This window comes from Aegilops tauschii, chromosome 7 (assembly GCF_002575655.3).
Source record: "Aegilops tauschii subsp. strangulata cultivar AL8/78 chromosome 7, Aet v6.0, whole genome shotgun sequence".
Taxonomy (NCBI): Eukaryota; Viridiplantae; Streptophyta; class Magnoliopsida; order Poales; family Poaceae; genus Aegilops; species Aegilops tauschii.
In genome coordinates this window covers 540709376-540729631 of record NC_053041.3, presented here as the reverse complement: position 1 = coordinate 540729631, position 20256 = coordinate 540709376, and positions in this window count along the sequence as shown.

Sequence of the window (20256 nt, the reverse complement as noted above, 5' to 3'; positions counted from 1 at the left end):
TGAGGTCTTTTAAATTGTTGCCTTTGCAAGATTTTTTTTCCTTGTGCTACACAGTTTTTCTCATGGGTTTTGCAAAATAATACCCCAGACTGGAAAAATGTCTCGCCCGTGGACTCGCTCCATGCCCAATCAGCCAGAAGAGGTTTATGGGACACAGACTAGCAACAATTTCACTCAGGGTCAGTCCAGTCAACAAGACAGCGAAGCAGCCCTGTCTCAAGTATGCCGTCTCTTCGAGCAAAGCCAGCAACAGCACAAAGAGATGATGAATCATGTCATCAATATGGGAAATCACCGTGAGCCCTATCAACCGCATTCCAAGTTATCTGAGTTACAGAAGACTCGCCCCTCAACTTTTGCTCACACCGATAGGCCGCTGGAAGCCGATGATTGGCTTCGTGACATTGAAAGGAAACTGATTATTGCTCAGTGTTCAGATCATGAGAAGGTGCTTTAAGCACCACACTACCTTACTGGAGCAGCTGCAGCATGGTGGGAAAACTTCCTACACATGCATCCCAGTGAACACAACATCACCTGGGAAGAGTTCAAGGAAGGCTTCCGTGGGGCACACATCCCCAGGAGCATCATAAAGATCAAGAAGAGAGAGTTTGATGACCTGAAGCAGAGAGGCATGTCAGTGACAGAATACAATGGTCAGTTTACCCAGCTGTCTCATTATGCCTACGACGAGCACATGACAGAAAGCAAGAAGATGGAAAAATTCCTAGACGGCCTGGCACCAGCACTAAGATGCCAACTGATTGTGCACACCTTCCCGGATTTTAAAACTCTGGTAGACAAGGCCATTACCTTGGAGAACGAGCGCCGTCGTCTGGAAGATATCCGTAAGCGAAAGAGGGACAAGACGACTCTTGCTCGCAACAACCGAGGCAGGACTGAGGTTCCACGGACAGACGCAAGGAGATCCACGACTACTGATCCAAGGCCCGTCGGACAGTTTCATGCCAGGGACAAGGAGTACACATACCGTCCAGGGGTCACCTGCTATGCTTGTGGTCAAGAAGGGCATTATGCTAAACAGTGCCCAAAGCCAAAGAACCCGGCACCCAAGCCAAACAATGGTGGGAACAATCCAGCCCCCAAGCGCAACAATTTCAACCCCAACAACAACCACAGGAAGGGTCACCTGAACCATGTGACCAGGGAAGAAGCGCAGAATGCCCCAGACATCGTGCTCGGTACGTTCCCTGTCAACACAGTACCTGCCACGGTTTTGTTTGATTCTGGAGCTTCCCATTCATTCGTTTCGAAGAGTTTTGTTTTGCAACATGGTTTTCCGATACTTCCCTTGGAAAAATCTATGATCATCAAGTCCCCCGGAAATAAGCAAATCGCTCAGGGTTACTGCCAAGGAGTGATCATTGAGTTCGAAGGACTAAAATTCCACGCGAATCTCATCGTGTTGGAGAGTAAAGAACTGGATGTCATTTTAGGGATGGACTGGTTGACCACCAACAAAGGATTCATTGACTGTTTCAATCGGACCTGATTCTCACTCACCATCACGGCAAGACAATAAGAGTTTCCGCTCAAGAAAGGCCACGATCACAACAACCAAAACTGAACAAGATGGACATTGCAGAACTGAGAAAAGTTCTAGTGGTATGCGAGTTTCCTGATGTGTTCCCTGAAGAACTACCAGGCATGCCACCAGACTGAGAGATAGAATTCAGCATTGAACTAGCACCTGGCACCGCTCCCATCTATAAGAAGCCGTATAGAATGGCACCCTCAGAATTGGTGGAGTTGAAGAAGCAGATAAAGGAGTTATTGGACAAAGGATTTATTCGAGCCAGCTCCTCACCTTGGGGTTCGCCAGTGTTGTTCGCCAAGAAAAAGGATGGGACACTGAGACTATGTATAGACTATCGAGCCCTCAATATGGTCACCATCAAAAACAAATATCCGATGCCCCGGATAAATGATTTGTTTGACCAGCTCGCTCAAGCCAAGGTATTCTCAAAGATTGATTTGAGATCGGGATATCACCAATTGAAAGTACGGACAGAATATATCCCCAAGACAGCATTCACTTCCAGATATGGGTTATACGAGTTTACAGTGATGCCTTTTGGACTAACAAACGCCCCCGCATATTTCGTCCACCTCATGAACAAAGTGTTCATGAAATCCATGGACAAATTTGTGGTGGTATTCATTGACGATATTCTGGTTTACTCAAGGACACCAGAAGAGCATGCTGAGCACCTCAGAATTGTTTTGGGAGAATTGAGGAAACATCAGTTGTACGCCAAATTTAGCAAGTGCGAATTTTGGCTAAGACAAGTTGGTTTCTTAGGCCATATATTGAACCAAGAAGGCGTGGCCGTAGACCCAGAAAAAGTCAAGGCCATACTTGACTGGAAGCCACCCGCCAACGTTACTGATGTGCGGAGTTTCCTAGGAATGGCCGGATATTACAGAAGATTTATTGAAGGATTCTCCACTGTGGCAAAACCTATAACACAGTTGCTCAAGAAGGACAAGCAATTTGTATGGACGGAAGCACGCGAGAAAAGCTTCCAAGAACTCAAGAAGAAGCTGACAACCGCACCGGTCTTAACTGTGCCAGACATACACAAGAGTTTTGAAGTTTATTGTGACGCATCCCGAAAAGGTCTCGGATGTGTACTAATGCAGGATGGCAAAGTTGTCGCATATGCCTCCAGACAGCTGCGAAAACATGAGGAAAATTGCCCAACACATGACTTGGAGCTAGCAGCAGTTATACATGCACTCAAGGAGTGGAGGCACTTTCTGTTGGGAAATCGCTGTGAAATATATACGGACCATAAGAGCCTCAAATATATTTTCACACAGCCAGAACTAAATTTACGCCAACGACGCTGGTTGGAACTGGTCAAGGACTATGATGTCGGTATTCACTACCATCCAGGGAAAGCAAATGTAGGGGCCAATGCCCTTAGTCGAAACCCCAGCCCGGACAATGACGGTCCGCAAAACTTGAGGCCTGAGTTTCAGCAAGAGTTCACTAGGCTCAACATGATGTTAGTCTCCGAGGGCACCGTATCAAACCTGGAGATACAACCCACCCTGGTGGAACAAATTAAGAAGGCTCAACAGGGACATCCCAGCATCGAAGGCATAAAGAAGAAAATGAACCTTGGTAAGGCTTCAGAGTTCGTCACAGACAGTGAAGGAACATTATGGTACGGAGACAGACTTTGCGTACCTAACATTGAGGAACTCAAGCTACAAATCTTAACCGAAAGCCACACCACACCATACTCGACCCATCCTGGAGGAACCAAAATGTACAAGGACATTCAGGAAAGATTTTGGTGGCACGGTATGAAAAGAGATATAGCCACATTTATTGCTTGTTGCAATTCATGCTAGCGCATCAAGGCTGAGCATCAAAAGCCAGCAGGGCTACTCCAGCCAAACAGGATACTAGAGTGGAAATGGGATGAAATAGGAATGGATTTCATCGTCGGAGTACCCCGATCACAACGCGGAAATGACGCCATATGGGTCATCACAGACCGACTAACCAAGGTTGCTCATTTCATTCCCGTGAAGACTACCTACTCCACACAAAGACTGGCCAAACTTTATCTCTCTCATATTGTTTGCTTGCATGGAGTCCCAAAGACTATAATATTAGACCGAGGCACACAATTCGTCTCCAAATTTTGGGATCACCTACAACAAGCTCTGGGCACGCAACTAGCTTTCAGTACAGCGTACCACTCTCAGACTGATGGACAAACGGAACGTGTAAACCAAATCCTAGAGGATATGCTAAGAGCCTGTGTGCTCACCTATGGATCCAGTTGGGAAGAGAGTTTGCCGTATGCCGAATTTGCTTACAACAACAGTTACCAAGCCAGCTTGCAAATGGCACCCTTTGAAGCATTGTACGGACGAAGGTGTCGTACCCCACTGAATTGGACAGAAACCGGTGACAGCCGTATCTTCGGCCCAGACATGCTTAAAGAGGCCGAGGAGAAAGTTAAACAAATCAGGGACAGACTCAAGACAGCACAGAGCCGACAAAAGAGCTACTATGATCAGAAGCATCGTGAGGTCAGCTTTGAACCCGGTGATTCCGTATACCTCCGAGTATCTCCTATGAGGGGTCTGCAACGGTTCAAAATTAAGGGGAAGCTAGCCCCAAGATTTATTGTACCATTTTGTGTAAAGGCACGAAGAGGCACGGTAGCCTACCAACTAGACCTACCCAAGGAGCTGTCAGACGTCCATGACGTATTCCACGTCTCACAGTTGAGGAAATGTGTGAGTAACCCGGAGAAGCATGTACCTCATGAGAACATTGATATGCAACCAGATCTCACCTACAGAGAGAGGCCGGTAAAGATATTGGAAGAGTCTGAAAGGAGGACCCGTTAGAAAATGACAAAAAATTTCAGGGTTCAGTGGAGCAACCACACCGAGGACGAAGCCACATGGGAAAGGGAAGATCTTCTTCAGGCAGAGTATCCATATCTATTTGAGGATTAGCAGAAATCTCGAGGACGAGATTTTTCCTAAGGGGGTAGGTGTTGTGACACCCAAGTTTTTATTTGGATTTTTCAAAAGATTTTATTTGACTTGAGGGAGGTGATTTAAAATTTTTACTCAAAAGAACCCTCCCTTTCAAATATTCTTTTTTATGGCAGAAGTTTTATTTGAATTCACCCAAGATCTGTCTTTGGTCTTGGAGGTTCTTGCTTTTTATTTTGACTCAAGACAAAATACTTTTCACTTGGGAAAATACCTTTTGAAAATCCTCTTTCAAAATGCACTATGGCTTTTGGAATAATCCTTTGCCACTTTCAACATTTCTCTCTTGCCATGGCCTTAGTGCAAATACTCTCTCCTAAACCTCCCCTCATCTTTGGATCATGTTTGGCATCTAATCCAGCAAGTTGAACCTCCCCTATGTTTATTTTCCATTTAAATCTTATTCAAACAAATTTCTGTCTTCTATTCTAGCCATTGGTGATTTACAAAGGAACTCCACTTTCTGTTTTGATTTTTGCCCCCAAACCTTTTCCCCTTCCTAGTCCTTTGAACCCTCAACCCATATCCATGAAGATCCACTGGTCTTCAGTTCAAAATTTTCAAACTACACTTGCTGCAAGTTTGGACCAGATTTGTCAAATTTGGTGAAATTCATTCAAATCTTTCTCCAAAAATTCCAAGTAAAATCAGGCAGCCTCTGGGTGCATTGAGTGGTCACCTCACCAAGTACCAGCTCCAGAATTTTTTTCTCATAGCCAAATCATTCTATCGAGCACCTGAAGTGCATTGTCAAATTCAGGTTCAGTAAAGTTCAGAGAACAGTTCAGTGGCTTACTTTCGTTTTCTTTAGAGATGGTTGTCGATCTCGACAGTGCCCCGATGTCGCCTTGCTCCTCGTCCCCTCCCCCTTGTTCCTGCACCGCACGAGCATCTGGCACCTTGCGGACGTCGGCGACGAGCAGCAGAAGGTGCGCCGCCCGGTGACCGACGCCAGCGGCAGCTTTGCGGCCGCCAGCGGGAGGCACGGCGCTGACGGCGCCACCCAGCGCCGCCCAAGCCACCGGAGCTCGCCGCGTGGCCTTCCACTCCCCCGAACGCGCTGCCACTCTCGTCGTGAACCGCAGAGTGCGGAGCGCGCTCTCTGCCGCCGACGTGCCCGTGCGGCCACCTCACCGTGGACTGGCGCCGTTACACCAAGACCAGCTGAGATTAGCGGGGGAATGACACCAGTAACTTCCACTGATGCTGCCTGGCCACTCAAACCTCCTGCCAATCCACTGCATCGCCGTAATCGCTCGCCGGAGATTCTCCGTTCACGGCCACCCCGTCGATCCGCCTATAAATAGCGGCCCCGAGCTTCAACTCGAGCACACACCATCCCTGCACTCCGCCTAGAGCATGCCTAGCCACTGGAAGAGCCCCGAGGAGGTCTCCTTCCTCGACTCCGGCCGCCGCGACCCGCCACGGGATCCAGCTCGATTCGCCCCCGTGTGTGCACCTCCGCCTCCCTTCTCTTGCCAGTAGCTTCACTATGCATCTCTCCTTCTGACCCGCGCTTCAATTCGAAGTTTGCAGCCCTCCACCGGAGTTCTCCACCCTCACCCGAGCCGCCGTCCGCCGGAGAAAGTGTCGCCGTCGACGTGGTGCTCCCCGTTGGTCGAGTCCACGACCCACCGACGCGGAAGAACACGCTGAAGCTCTTGGTACTCTCCGATCCTCCTAACTCGCCGTGGTTCGACGCCGGCGTCCACCGCAGTCTTCGGGCGCCGGCGAGCTTTTTAAATCTGACATGTGGACCCCGCATGTCAGCCTCTGTTCTATTCTCCCTCGAACCGTTTTCTGTTGGCGCCTTCGGGCAAAATACACTTTCCCTCTTTAGCTAGCGCATTTCTTACCGAAGCGTTTTCTGGTTTCTCAGTTTAAACCCTGGAACTTTTCTGTTTCATTACAGATAAGTCCCTGGACAGAAACCTTTATAACTTTTTATTAAAAAGGGATTTTTGAGTGATTCTTTTTCTGACAGTCTTAAAAAAATTTCTAGTTTTTTATCTTATTTATTTGAGAAAAATTTGGAGAAGTTTCTGTGCACACGTTGGTTTTCACGTTAGTGCCCGTTTTCGTGATTGCCGTAGGTTCCGGAAGAGGTGACGGAGCCGCGAACTTCGCGGAGCTAGACTCCGACTTCTCCGAACCAGGCAAGCATGTTTGAACATTTGATATGATAAGTGTTTTGCATGTTTGCTTGAAGGTTTGTGCGTGGCATATGAGTTTCGGTAAATACCTCGTTGCTTGTAAGGCAACTACCCGCATGTTCCAAAGTTGCGATGATCTCTGATGAGAGATGGCCTAATCATGTGGTGACATGAAGGGCAGCAAGGTGGTACTGTTGTAGCATACCAGCCTTGCGTCATCCGACTATCTCCGACGTTAACGTGGACGGAGTCACGTTATCGTTCTTTTCCCCTCCATGTTCCAAAGTTGCGATGATCTCTGATGAGAGATGGCCTAATTAATCATGTGGTGACATGAAGGGCAGCAAGGTGGTACTGTTGTAGCATACCAGCTTTGCGTCATCCGACTATTTCCGACATTAACGTGGACGGAGTCACGTTATCGTCCTTTCCCCCTTCCGTGCTACCACATGTTTCATTTGCCAGGATGCGGTTTAGTAAGTTGGTAACCTCTTTCCGTGTACACACCAAATAGAGAGGCCGGGATGATGGTACCTTGGCCCAGGATTAAAGCCAGTCATCCGGTCAGGGGGCATGGGTGTTTCCGGTTGGGACCGAGAGGGGGGGCACCCCCTTAGAGCGCGCGTATAGAAATTTGATCCCATGCTACGCGAGGTTGTAGCCTCCCCGTCTCAAGGTTTTTCTTGAACGTTGCCGAGGGTGATCCCTGGCTTCGGGATGTTGAATTGGGTGTGTACTAGTTAGACGTGTTTCTTCCAAAACACCGTAGACGGAACTAGTCCCTGTGACTACTGAAATCCGTTGGCTGTGGTTAAGTACAAACTCTGCAGAGTCAATTCCTTCCAAGTCATCGTATCCATGATCTAGTAGTGTAATCATTATATCCATATCTATCCGCGTGGAAAACTTGTCCCCGGTGAACAAGCTCAAGTGGTAAATCCAGATTTATTGTTATTCCTGTGGATGGACTAACTTTATATTTGTCTCGTGCTTGTGATAATTTATGTTCCCGAACTATTGAATTATTAAGCTACAATATAAGCCCTTTATGTGACGTCGCGCAGATGTCCGACTGTGGCGTGTATTTGTTTCTTACTTTAAATATAAGCCCTTTATCTGATGTCGCTCAGACGTCCGACTGTGGCATGCACTGCCTTTATTTTCTGTTATAAGCCCTTTATGTGGTGTCGCCCCGACGCCCGACTGTGGCATTATTATTCTTGCAGTTTCCGCTCGAGGAGTCATTCAGACCCTCGTTTGGCACCAGTATTACTATTCTGCATTTTCCTCTCGAGGAGTCATTCAGACCCTCGTTTGGCACCAGTATTACTATTCTGCATTTTCCTCTCGAGGAGTCATTCAGACCCTCGTTTGGCACCAGTATTACTATTCTGCATTTTCCCCTCGAGGAGTCATTCAGACCCTCGTTTGGCACCAGTATTACTATTCTGCATTTTCCTCTCGAGGAGTCATTCAGACCCTCGTTTGGCACTAGTATTACTATTCTGCATTTTCCTCTCGAGGAGTCATTCAGACCCTCGTTTGGCACTAGTATTATTATTCTCGCAGTTTCCTCTCGAGGAGTCTTTCAGACACTCGTTTGGCACCAGTATTACTATTCTGCAGTTTCCGCTCGAGGAGTCATTCAGACCCTCGCTTGGCACCCAGTATTTATTATCTCTATGTCAGATCGCACTGGTTAACTTGTTCATATGCTTCATGTTTACATTTGTTATATCTTATGTCCGAACTGTCTTGCGAGTACTTCCATAGTACTCACCTGGCGTGTTGATTTGGCCAGATGTTGACGAAGGCGATCTTTTGGATGAAGAGTTTGATAGCGCGTCCGACGCCTAGAGGAGATCCAGTCAGTCCTGCACGATCCCGGATATTGGTCACTTGTATTATATACGCTTCCGCCACCCGCAATAAGTTTCCTCGAGCCTCACTCCGACGCTCGAAGAGCTGTAGTCTTCAGGAGTCTTATCACTCGCTTCGCGGTGATATTTCCACCACCGTTATTATCGTGCGTTAGTAGTTATGCCACCCTATCCGCCGTCTTGTTTTATCGGCGTGCTTGTAATAAATTGTTGGGCAGTCTCCGCTCAACTTTGTATTTTATTCAGTACTCCTGGTATTTTTCTTCTGTGACCAAGATATTGTCTACCAGTGAGAAGGAATTCTTCCTCGCTGGTCCGTAAAAGGGATTGGTCTCTCAATAATTATTTTATTGAAAAACCGGTCGTGACACATATTGCCTCTTAGTTGGTGCTTTTGTAAGAGAAGATGGAGAGTCAAATTCAAACATAGAAATTGCACAAAGTAAAAGAAAGGCCCTTCGCAGAGGGAAGTAGGGATTTGTAGAGGTGCCAGAGCTCAAAGCGAAAAAAATAGAGATAAAAACATTTTGGGAGGTGTGTCCATCCCACCAACGAAAATGACTTAGAGTTCCGAACACTTTCCATGCTAGATATGCCATAGGCAGTTCCCAAACAGAAAATAAAGTTTATCCTTTTTTGTCGGTGTACAAAAGTAGGGGCTCTCCTTTTGACCCCTTTACTTGTGCACGGGCAGTCAGAGCCACGCGCCGCGGCCACACCTAACAGGACAGAAGAGGGAAGCCGGAGAGAAGCCGGAGCACAAGACGGTCAAGGCAACGCCAAGACCAGAAACACAGGAGAGCAAAAGGGCGAGGTGGACTCCCCCGGCAAGACCCTTGCCGGGGCGGCCTCCGCGGCCCCAGCAAGAGCCTTGCCGGGGCAACTTGCCCGATGCCAGCCGAGCAGGCCACCCTTGAGCCCGTGGGTTCCAACACCAGCCGACCAACTACATTGGAACCAGGGCTCGGGAGGCGCCTCTTTGGTGGCATGCAGTTCTTCGTCAAGATCATGAACACACAAGATCAGGTGAGGACCAGAAGACGGCGACCCTCGGCGGGATCCTAGCCGAGGAGATCCACAAGACCCTCGGCAAGCGCCTTGCCGGGACGACTGCGACGCCACGGCAAGACCTTTGCCGAGGGCATCAGCAGGGCCACTGCCAGGCCCGCACCAGCCAAGACTCCACCGCCGTCCCCAAGCAGCTGCTAGCTCAACCAGCTGGGCAGGCACCTACGTGGCGACGGGCGGCCTCTACGCCAACTCAGCAAGCACCTGTGTGGTGGCATGTAGATCTTTGTGAAGGCTCCACCACCGCGCCACCTCAGCTGCCTCCCTGCTTACATGGCACCGCACGCATCATTGGCCTGGGCGCGTGTCGAAGCAAGGTATAGCGGCGACAGACGGGACAGGCCTCGTTCCCTTCCCCAATAAAGCTAAGGGACACATAAGTAGCACATTTAATGCGCTTTGTCCAGTAACGTCGGGCGATAAGCTCGCGCACTGTAGACCTTTCCACCTCCTGTGTGCCACTGTGGCAACCCCTTTTTGCCTATAAAAGGAGGCCCGAGGAGACCAGGAGAGGGATTTGGCTCTTTTGGGCAAGTTACACCTCATAGCTAGCTCAAGAACACAAGAACACTCAATACGTCCACCAAAGCAGGACTAGGGTATTACGCATCCTCGCGGCCCGAACCTGGGTAAACGATCCATGTGCTTCCTGTTAGACCTGCTCTTCTCACAACCCCGCGCCCGCCAACTATAGAAGGGATTCCAGTGATCCCATAGGTGTCATTTCCCCGACATCTTTGGCGCGCCAAGTAGGGGGCGCAGTCGTGAGAATCAGATCTAGCAGTTAGCCTAGCGGTTCTTCATCGCCATGGCTCCCAAGAAGAAGACGATCACGGCGATCGGCTCGTCGGGAGCCGAACGGCCCGTGCCAGTCCGGACGAGCAGCGGGCCGGTCGCGGACAGAACCCGAGCCGCGGCCCGCGAGCACCAGCATCGCTCTGGCAGTCAGAGCCTGGCGAGCGGCGTCATTCGTGCGTCATCCCATGGTGTGCGCGACGAGCAGCGACACCACGCCGGTGACCCTGGACACCGCCGTGGGAAGAGCCATGTGCATCGTCCACGGGATGAAGGAGTCCAGCATGCCCGCCAAAGTGCTGGCGAACATGGCACGCAGCCGCTGGCCCATGATAGAGCTCCTTCTAACATGGTTAGAAGTCAAAGCACGCCGCGGTTCACGCAGCTGTCGCCACCACCCACGCCAGCGGAGGCTTTGGCGCGCGCACAGCTGCTCCTCGACTTCCCTCCTGCTGTGGAGAAGCTCGACGAGTGGAGAGCCACCATCCGGAACCTCGTCGCCGTCGCCAATAAAGATGATCCGCGATCGGCGAGGCCCTCGGGCCGGCGCTCCGTCCAGCCACCACATGTCAGCGGTGGGAGAACAGGGGGAGCTGCAGCCACAGTACACTCTCCTCCCCCGCGCCAGTTGCCGCCGGTGCTGGTCCGTCGTGACGACGCATGTGATAACATTTCCATAGCGGCGTCCGACTCACGGACCCACCGTGACCAGCGCCAAGTTCTTCGAGAACAAGCCCATGAAGACGCTCGAACCACTATCGAGCACCGGCGCGATACACGCAACCAGTTGGATAAGCGGGCGGGACCTGCTATGGACCACCCAGCACCGGGGGGCTCCGGCGGCCTACCTTACGAGGTGGGTTTCCCAGCCTTTACCCATGAGCTGCGGCAGTTCTAGTGGCCGTCCCACCGCATGTTCAAGCCCGACGTCGGCGAGAAGTACAACGGAAAGACCCATCCGTCAGAGTTCCTCAGCATCTACACCATCGCGATGCAAGCTGCCGGAGCTCGCGACGACAAGGTGCTTGCCAATTACTTCCCGTTGGCACTGAAGCCTAACGTCATGTCTTGGTTGACGCACTTGCCGGCGGATTCCATTTCTTCTTGGTCGGATCTGTGCCACGAGTTCGTTGGTGCCTTCACAAGAGGCCACCAAGCTCATGGCCAGGCCAGTGATTTGCATATCATCCCCCAGAAGGAAGGGGAAACCCTGCGCAAGTACATCCAGAGGTTCAGCCGGGAGCAGTACAACATCCCCGATGTTCATCCCGCCGCCGTGATTAGCGCGTTCCATCAGAACGTGCGCAACCGCAAGATGCGCGAAGAGCTGGCGATGAACAAGGTTAAGGATGTGGCCGAACTTTATGTTCTGGCCGATAGGTGCGCTCGGGCTGAAGAGGGAAGGAAGTACCCCGGCGAGGACGCCGGCGTGGAAAATGACTCTATTGATGAAGACACCGCCGCCCCAACGAAGAAGGGCCGGCGTCGCAACAGGAAACGCAAGGGCAAGACCATGCTTGCCGTCGAGGGATCCAACGACACCGGCGCCGCCAAGAAGGCCAAGGCAGACGACCTCGGCAAGTAAATTGCCGGGTGCGCCGCCTCCCGGCCTTGGCGGCTGCCGACAAGCCAGGGGGCTCCGACAAGCAGTATTGTAAGATCCACCACACCAAGGGCCATGACCTCCAGAACTGCCGGCAAGTCGAGCTGCTTGCTGAGAAGCAAAAAGTTGAGTATGAGAGGCAAGACAAGGAGAAGGGCTAGGATAGTGCCGAGGGATCCGGCAAGAAGCGTGGCGGCCAAGGAGGTCGCCGTGGCAAGGATAACCAGCAGGAGAGGCCCGCCCGAGGCCGTGACAAGATGCAAGAAGACGATGATCATGACGAGGACGACGAGTCCGGCGAGCAAGAGTTTCAGAAGGCTACGGAGGCCATGTGCGTCGATGGTGGCGCCTCGCTGCATACTTCTCACCGCCAGCTCAAGCAGTGGGCGCATGAGATTACAGCAGCGGAGCCATCGTTCGACGCTCAGCAGCCGCTGAAGTGGTCCAGCACCCCCATCATCTTTGACGCCGAGGACCACCCTGATCGCACCACTACGGTCGGGTGTTTGCCGTTGTTGGTCTCACCAATGATACGCAACCTCAAGGTGAACAAGATGCTGGTTGACGGCGGGGCCGGTCTGAACTTAATCTCGCTCGTTGTGATCAAGAGGCTGCAAATTCCCGACGGGGACCTCGAGGAGACGGGCACGTTTCAAGGGGTCAACCCGGGAAGAAGCCAGCCGAAGGGGAAGATCACATTGCCTGTGACGTTCGGAGGCGAGTTGAACTACATGACGGAGAGGATTGTATTCAATGTAGCCGAGATCCCCTTGCCCTACAACGGGATCCTCGGCCGCCCAGCACTAGCCAAGTTCATGGCGGCGTCGCATTACGCCTACAACACGCTGAAGATGCCTGGGCCGATGACCATCACACCGTCCCCTGCGACAAGAAGCTTGCGCTGATCTGCGCCGACCTACTCTACCGGGAAGCAGTTGCAGCAGCTGCCGCTAAGGCACTTGCTCCTGCCGCTGAAGCCCCGGGAGGGAAGAAGAAGCCTGGAAAGACCTCTCGCACCCACTCCAGCAAGTGCACCTCTTCGGAGTCTTGTGCTACCGTCGAGGACGAGCCAGAGAGCTCCACCGGCAAGAGCAAGAAATCCAGAGCTGTGCCACCACAGACCAAGAAGGTGTCTGTTAGGGAGGATGGCACGGGAGGGGCTTTCACCATAAGCTCCACCCTCGACAGCAAATAGGAAGGCGTGCTCGTCACCTTCCTGCGGGCGAACGTCGATGTGTTTGCATAGCAAGCATCTGACATCCTCGGTGTTCCCAGGGAGGTGATTGAGCACCACCTAGCTGTCTGTCCTCATGCGCGGCCCATCAAGCAGAAGGTCAGGAAGCAGGCTCTGGAACGGTAAGAGTTTATCACGGAAGAGATCAGGAAGTTGGAAGCAGCAGGCTTGGTGAGGGGAGTGCTCCATCCAACATGGTTGGCCAATCTAGTGGTGGTGCGCAAGGCAAACGGGAAGTGGAGGCTGTGTATTGACTACACAGATATCAATAAGGCTTGTCCTAAGGACCCCTTCCCATTGCCGCGCATCGACCAGATTGTTGACTCCACGGCCGGGTGTGATCTGTTATCATTCCTCAACGCCTACTCGGGCTACCACCAGATCTTCATGACAAGAGAAGACAAAGAGAAGACAGCATTCATCACCCCATGTGGTACGTACTGCTTTTTGCGGATGCCTTTCGGGTTGAAGAGTGCTGGCTCGACGTTTGCAAGGGCAGTCCAAATTGGTTTTGAGCCCCAGCTACATAGAAATATGGAAGCTTATATGGATGACATAGTGGTCAAAACCAAGGACAGGGCAACTCTTGTACAAGACTTAGAAGAGATGTTTGCCAACCTGCGCAAGATCAACCTCAAGCTGAACCCTGAGAAGTGTGTCTTCGGCGTTCTGTCCGGCAAACTTCTCAGGTTCTTTGTGTCGCAGCGTGGGATTGAGGCAAACCCAGACAAAATCAAGGCTATCGAGCAGATTGGGGCGCCCAAGCGGATCAAGAATGTGCGTCGGCTCACTGGCTGCGTTGCCGCCATGAGCCGATTCATCTCCAAGTCTGCCGAGCGCGCCCTTCCCTTTTTCAAAATTTTGAAAAAGGCGGGCCCAATGGAGTGGACCCCGGAGGCCGAAGCAGCACTGCAGGATCTGAAGAAATACCTCTCTTCTACACCAGTACTGGTGGCATCTAAACCGCAAGAGCCGTTGCTGCTGTATCTGGCGGCGACGAATCAAGTGGTCAGCGCCGCGCTCGTGGCGCAGAGGGACGTCGACGAAGAGGTAGTGGCAACGGCAGGACCGGCAGATGGCGAGTCCGAGGTTCCCCCGGCAGGGCCCGGTGCTGGCAAGGCAAGGCCCCCGGCAGAGCCCGACGCTGTCAGGACAGGGCCCGCGCCACCAATGAAGTGGTGCAGAAGAAGAAGATGATACAGCACCCGGTTTACTTTGTCAGCTCCCTCTTGCAAGGGGCTAGGTCAAGGTACTCCGTTGTGCAAAAATTGCTCTTCGGCCTCCTTGTGGCCTCGAGGAAGCTGCGTCATTACTTCCAGGCCCACAAGATCACTGTCGTCACCCGCCTCCCGTTGCAACGGATACTGCACAACCCAGACGCAACCGGAAGGATTGTGGAGTGGGCCTTGGAGTTATCAAGCTTTGGGTTGAAGTTTGAAAGTACTTCAACCATCCAGAGTAGAGTCCTGGCGGAGTTTATTGCAAAATGGACCTCAACGCTTGATGAAGAGATCCAGGATACCACTCTCCCCGGCAAGGAAACAGCTCGCGACTGGATTATGTACTTTGACGGAGCTTTCTTGCTGCAAGGCGCCGGTGCTCGTGTGCTACTCGTCGCACCCACCGGAGCGCACCTCAAGTATGTAATCCAGATGCACTTTCCCAGCGAGATGTCCACCAACAACACTGCTGAGTACGAGGGGTTGCTTGCCGGTCTCAGGATCGCGGCAGACCTCGGAGTTAAAAACCTCATCATCAGGGGTGATTCGCAGCTTGTCGTCAGACAAGTCAACAAAGATTATCAGAGCCCGTTGATGGAGGCTTACATAGATGAGGTGAGGAAGCTGGAGGAGCGCTTTGACGATATACAAGCGCAGCATGTTCCCCGAGCAGAGAACGACACCGCCGATTACCTGTCGAAGCGCGCTGCATTCAAGCTACCTGTGGAACCAGGTACCTTTTTGCTTCGGTTAACTCAACCATCCATCGAACCATCAGCGTTGCAGAACAAGCGGAGGAAATTAGGCACCGGCAAGTACTTTCCCGCTGAGCCCCCAGGGGCCACCGACAAGGGTGTTGCCGTGGACTCTGAGCCTGCCGAGGAGCGACCGACTCCGGCAGGCCGTCGAGCTCTGGCTGTACAGACAGCCGCTCCCATGGCAGAAGAAATGCCTTTGGTCCTAGCCATCGAGCCCCAGGCGCCGGCATGGGCACAGCATACCGTCCGATTCCTCCAAACAGGGGAGCTTCCTGAGGAGCAGGAAGAAGCGGAGAAGGTAGCCTCTCGGTCTGCTATGTACCAGTCCGTCGATGACGTCCTATACAGGAGGAGACCGAACGGTGTGAGATTGAAGTGCATTCCCCGGGAGGAAGGACTGGAGCTGTTGGCGGAGATACACGGAGGCATATGTGGCTCCCACATGGGGTCGAGGGCCCTTGCCGGCAAGGCGTTCCGGCAGGGTTTCTTCTGGCCCACTGCCTCCAGGATGCAACGACACTAGTAACCAAGTGCGAAGCGTGTCAGTTCCATTCAAAGAAGCTTCATCAACCAGCTCAAGCCCTTCAGACAATTCCTCTCTCCTGGCCATTCTCAGTGTGGGGGCTCAACATACTGGGCCCTTTCCCCCGCGCTGTCGGGGGCTTTGAGTACTTGTACGTTGGAATTGACAAGTTCACAAAGTGGCCGGAGGTGGAAGCAGTGAAGAAGGTGACAGCACAGTCAGCCGTCAAGTTCTTCAAGGGGCTAGTGTGCCGTTTTGGTGTGCCAAGCAGAGTCATCACCGACAGCGGCACGCAGTTCACGAGCCACATCTTCATGCAATACATCCAAGACCTTGGTAGCAAGGTCTGTTTCGCTTCCGTGGTACACCCACGGATCAACGGCCAGGCAGAGAGGGCAAATGCTGAAGTGTTGCATGGCCTGAGGACAAAGACTTTTGACAGGCTACACAAGAGCGAAAGGCGCTGGATTGATGAGTTGACGGCAGTTCTTTGGTCGATCAGGGCGACGCCAAATCGAGCCACCGGCCAGACACCCTTTGCCCTGGTATACGGGGCAGAAGCAGTTCTCCCCACGGAACTCATATACGGGTCACCTCGAGTGCTCGCTTACGACTATCTTGAGCAAGAGCAATTGTGGCAAGATGACGCAACGATCCTTGAGGAAGATCGTCTTCGGGCGGCCGTGAGAGCAGCACGCTACCAGCAAGCCTTGCGCCGCTACCATAGCCGCAAGGTTCATGCCCGAAGCTTTTAGGAAGGCGACCTTGTTCTTCGGCACGTTCAGTCGGCCAAGAATTCCAACAAGCTGACGCCAAAGTGGGAAGGCCCTTATCGGGTAATACGAGTCACCAGGCCAGGCGCAGTTCGCCTGGAGACCGAAGATGCTGTCCCAGTGAGCAACTCCTGGAACATCGAGCATCTTCGCAAGTTTTACCCATAAGGCGCGGCTTGCCGGGCCTCCCGGCAAGCCACGTTTTGTACAAGCTTTGCCGACAAGGCATGTAACCCTCTGTACAAAGCCTGGCGCAGACCCTGAGCATAAATAAACGAAGCGCTGGCGCCCTATGTTATAGCATGCATGCTAGGTTTAAGTCTCTCCCTCGGTTAGGGTTGGTAGTGCTTAGTGGCGACTAACCCCTAGCCTAGAGGTCGAGTGTGCGTCCTTCTATCCTCTTTGGTTCGCAGGGCACGTGGACACTTCTGCTGAGCCGCTTGGGAGAAAGAGAATGGACCGGCGCTCCGGCCCCGACAAGCCAAGACTGTCGGGGGCCAAAGACACAAGGATCCAACCATGGCAAGCCAAGGTTGCCAGGGGCTGCGGATTCAGATAAGTCTTTCATCCTCTGTTATGCATTTCCATATGGAACTGGGACAAATGAGACCTCGTTCCGCTCCGAAACCACCGTGCTCCCCCTTCTTCTTGTACCCAAGCCACTAGGATAGAACCGGGTCGCAGACGCGGTGGCCAGGAGATACACGAGGGGCCTAACTCTACTTCGCCCCTGCCTCTGCCAAGAGGCGAGAATGGTCGACTGAAGTGGGTGAACGGCAAGGCCTGTTGCCGAGCGACAATGTTTATCTTAGAAATAACAAGGAATCGTTCCTTGGCATGGGCCTCGCTCACGCACAAAGAACCCGGCAAGCACCCTTTTTCATTAAAAACGTCCCATATAGGTATAGTTCGTACGGAATAAAAAACATGAACAAGGGGATTACAAGTTTTAAATCTAACAAGTGCCCGCAGGCTTACAAACTAAAAAGAGATAAGGTGCCCGTAATCCCTTTCTTGGCCCTCTCCTCACAAGGTGGAACAAGACAGCTGGAGGGCAAAAGGGGTGCCTAGGTGAGGTGCGAGGACCAGAAGGCACCAAGAGAACATCTTGGTGCCGGGAAAGGAGCTGGAAGACGAGGCAGCGGGCCGGCAATACGCGATGAAGGCGTCGGTGCCCGCGTACTCCGACTTGACGGCCGCCACCCGCCTTCTTCGCCTTCTCCGGCCCTCCTACGCCAGCCGCCCAAGGAGACGACAGGAAGTGCCCCAAAGGAGAGCTTGGTGAGGAAGGCCCTCGGTAGGGCGCGAGGCCGAGGGAGGGGCGGCGCGGTCAGTCAAAGTCGGGGTCGGCATCCTGCCGCTCGACTCCCTCGTCGTTGCTGTCGCTGTCCTCCTCGTCACTCCCGCTCGAGGAGGAATCTTCATCGTCGGAGGAGCTCTCCACGCAGCACTTCAGGCGAGTTCCAAGATCTCCAAAGACCTTGACGGAGAGTAGGCCGCCCTCCATGAACTTGAAGTATTGGACGAGCCCCGCCGCCAGGCTATGGATGCGAGCAAATGTCTTCCACCCGCGACGGAGGTACATAACATGAGGAGCGGGGAAGTCGATGTCGACTTGCGTGCCGCCGTTCCCGTAGCACCTCATGTGCAATCTGAGGGTCTGGGGCGGGTCGAGCTCCATTTCCCGAGCGAAGGGGGTAGGGAGACGGAGACGACGACGCGGTGGCCGGCGCAGCCTGATGAATAACTCCCGAGGCTGGTCCCCGACATGGCCCTACATCACGGGCATCGCGTCGCCTCGTCCCCCTCTCCCCCGACCGCCACAGCGACCTCGACCTCGCCCCCTCCCCCTTCCTCTCGTAGCCGGCGCCGCCGCCGCGAGCTCGTGGGAAGGAGGAACGCGCTGTCGAGCAGCGACCCTCGCCCCCACCGTTGAAGGGCCTGCGCCCCCTCTCGCCATGATGGGTGGAAGGGAGGAGCGGAAGTGGAAGAAGATGGATGCTGGGAGAATGTGGGGGTGCCATCCCCCCCCCCATTCTTATAAAGGGGCGGGGTCGAGGCTCGGCCGCCCCGCTCAGCCAATCCGGTCATCGGGGGCGCAGGGAATCAGGACCGACCCACTGCCCAAATCGGCGACGGCCCGGTTTCCCGCCTCCACCGCCTGCCACCTGCATGAAAGGCATGTGGCGAGCGAGCAGAGTCGAAGGGACGGGTGAGGCGACCGTTCCCCACCCCGTGATCGTGGGGCGTGGGCGCCTTGAAGACCGAGACCCGAGTCCACTCAGTAAATGAGCCGCGCCTCCACGCCTCCCTCTTTTTATGGGGAAGGCACGAACCGCCTCTTTACTGCGATGTGACGCATGCGTGCGGGAACCGCCCCATGCATGACCCCCACGTCACGCACGACCCTCCACGTCACGCATTCAACGTGGGTCGTGGGGAAGCGCAGCGGACGAAACAGTTACTGCGGTAAAATCTGCCCCACCTGCCCGCGCACTGTTCTAGGCCTGGCCCAACAACGCGCCGCGCTTATGTGTGGCCCAGGCCCAGGGTATCCTGTCGGTGTACAAAAGTAGGGGCTCTCCTTTTGACCCCATTACTTGTGCATGGGCAGTCAGAGCCACGCGCCGCAGCCACACCTAGCAGGGCAGAAAAGGGAAGCCGGAGAGAAGCCAGAGCACAAGACGGTCAAGGTAACGCCAAGACCAGAAACACAGGAGAGCAAAAGGGTGAGGTGGACTCCCCCGGCGAGACCCTTGCCGGGGCGGGCTCCGCGGCCCCGGCAAGAGCCTTGCCGGGGCCACTTGCCCGATGCCAGCAGAGCAGGCCACCCTTGAGCCCGTGGGTTCCAACATCAGCCGACCAACTACATTGGAACTAGGGCTCGGGAGGCGCCTCTGTGGTGGCATGCAGATCTTCGTCAAGATCATGAACACACAAGATCAGGTGAGGATCAAAAGACAGCGACCCTCAGTTGGATCCTAGCCGAGGAGATCCACAAGACCCCTGGCAAGCGCCTTGCCGGGACGACTACGACGCCATGGCAAGATCCTTGCCGGGCCCCGGCAAGACCCTTGCCGAGGGCATCAGCGGGGCCACTGCCAGGCCCGCACCAGCCAAGACTCCACTGCCGTCCCCAAGCAGCTGCTAGCTCAACCAGCTGGGCAGGCACCTGCGTGGCGACGGGCGGCCTCTACGCCAACTCAACAAGCACCTGCGTGGTGGCATGCAGATCTTCGTGAAGGCTCCACCACCGCGCCACCTCAGCTGCCTGCCTGCCTACATGGCACCGCATGCATCGCTGGCCTGGGCGCGTGTCGAAGCAAGGCGGAGCGGCGACGGACGGGACGGGCCTCGTTCCCGTCCCCAATAAAGCTAAGGGACACCTAAGTAGTGCATTTAATGCGCTTTGTCCTGTAACACCGGGCGATAAGCTCGTGCACTGTAGACCTTTCCACCTCCTGTGTGCCACTGTGGCAACCCCTTTTTGCCTATAAAAGGAGTCCCGAGGTGACCAGTTGAGGGATTCGGCTCTTTTGGGCAAGTTACACCTCATAGCTAGCTCAAGAACACAATAACACTCAATACATCCACCGAAGCAGGACTAGGGTATTACGCATCCTCGCGGCCCGAACCTGGGTAAACGGTCCGTGTGCTTCCTGTTAGACCTGCTCTTCTCACAACCCCGTGCCCGCCAA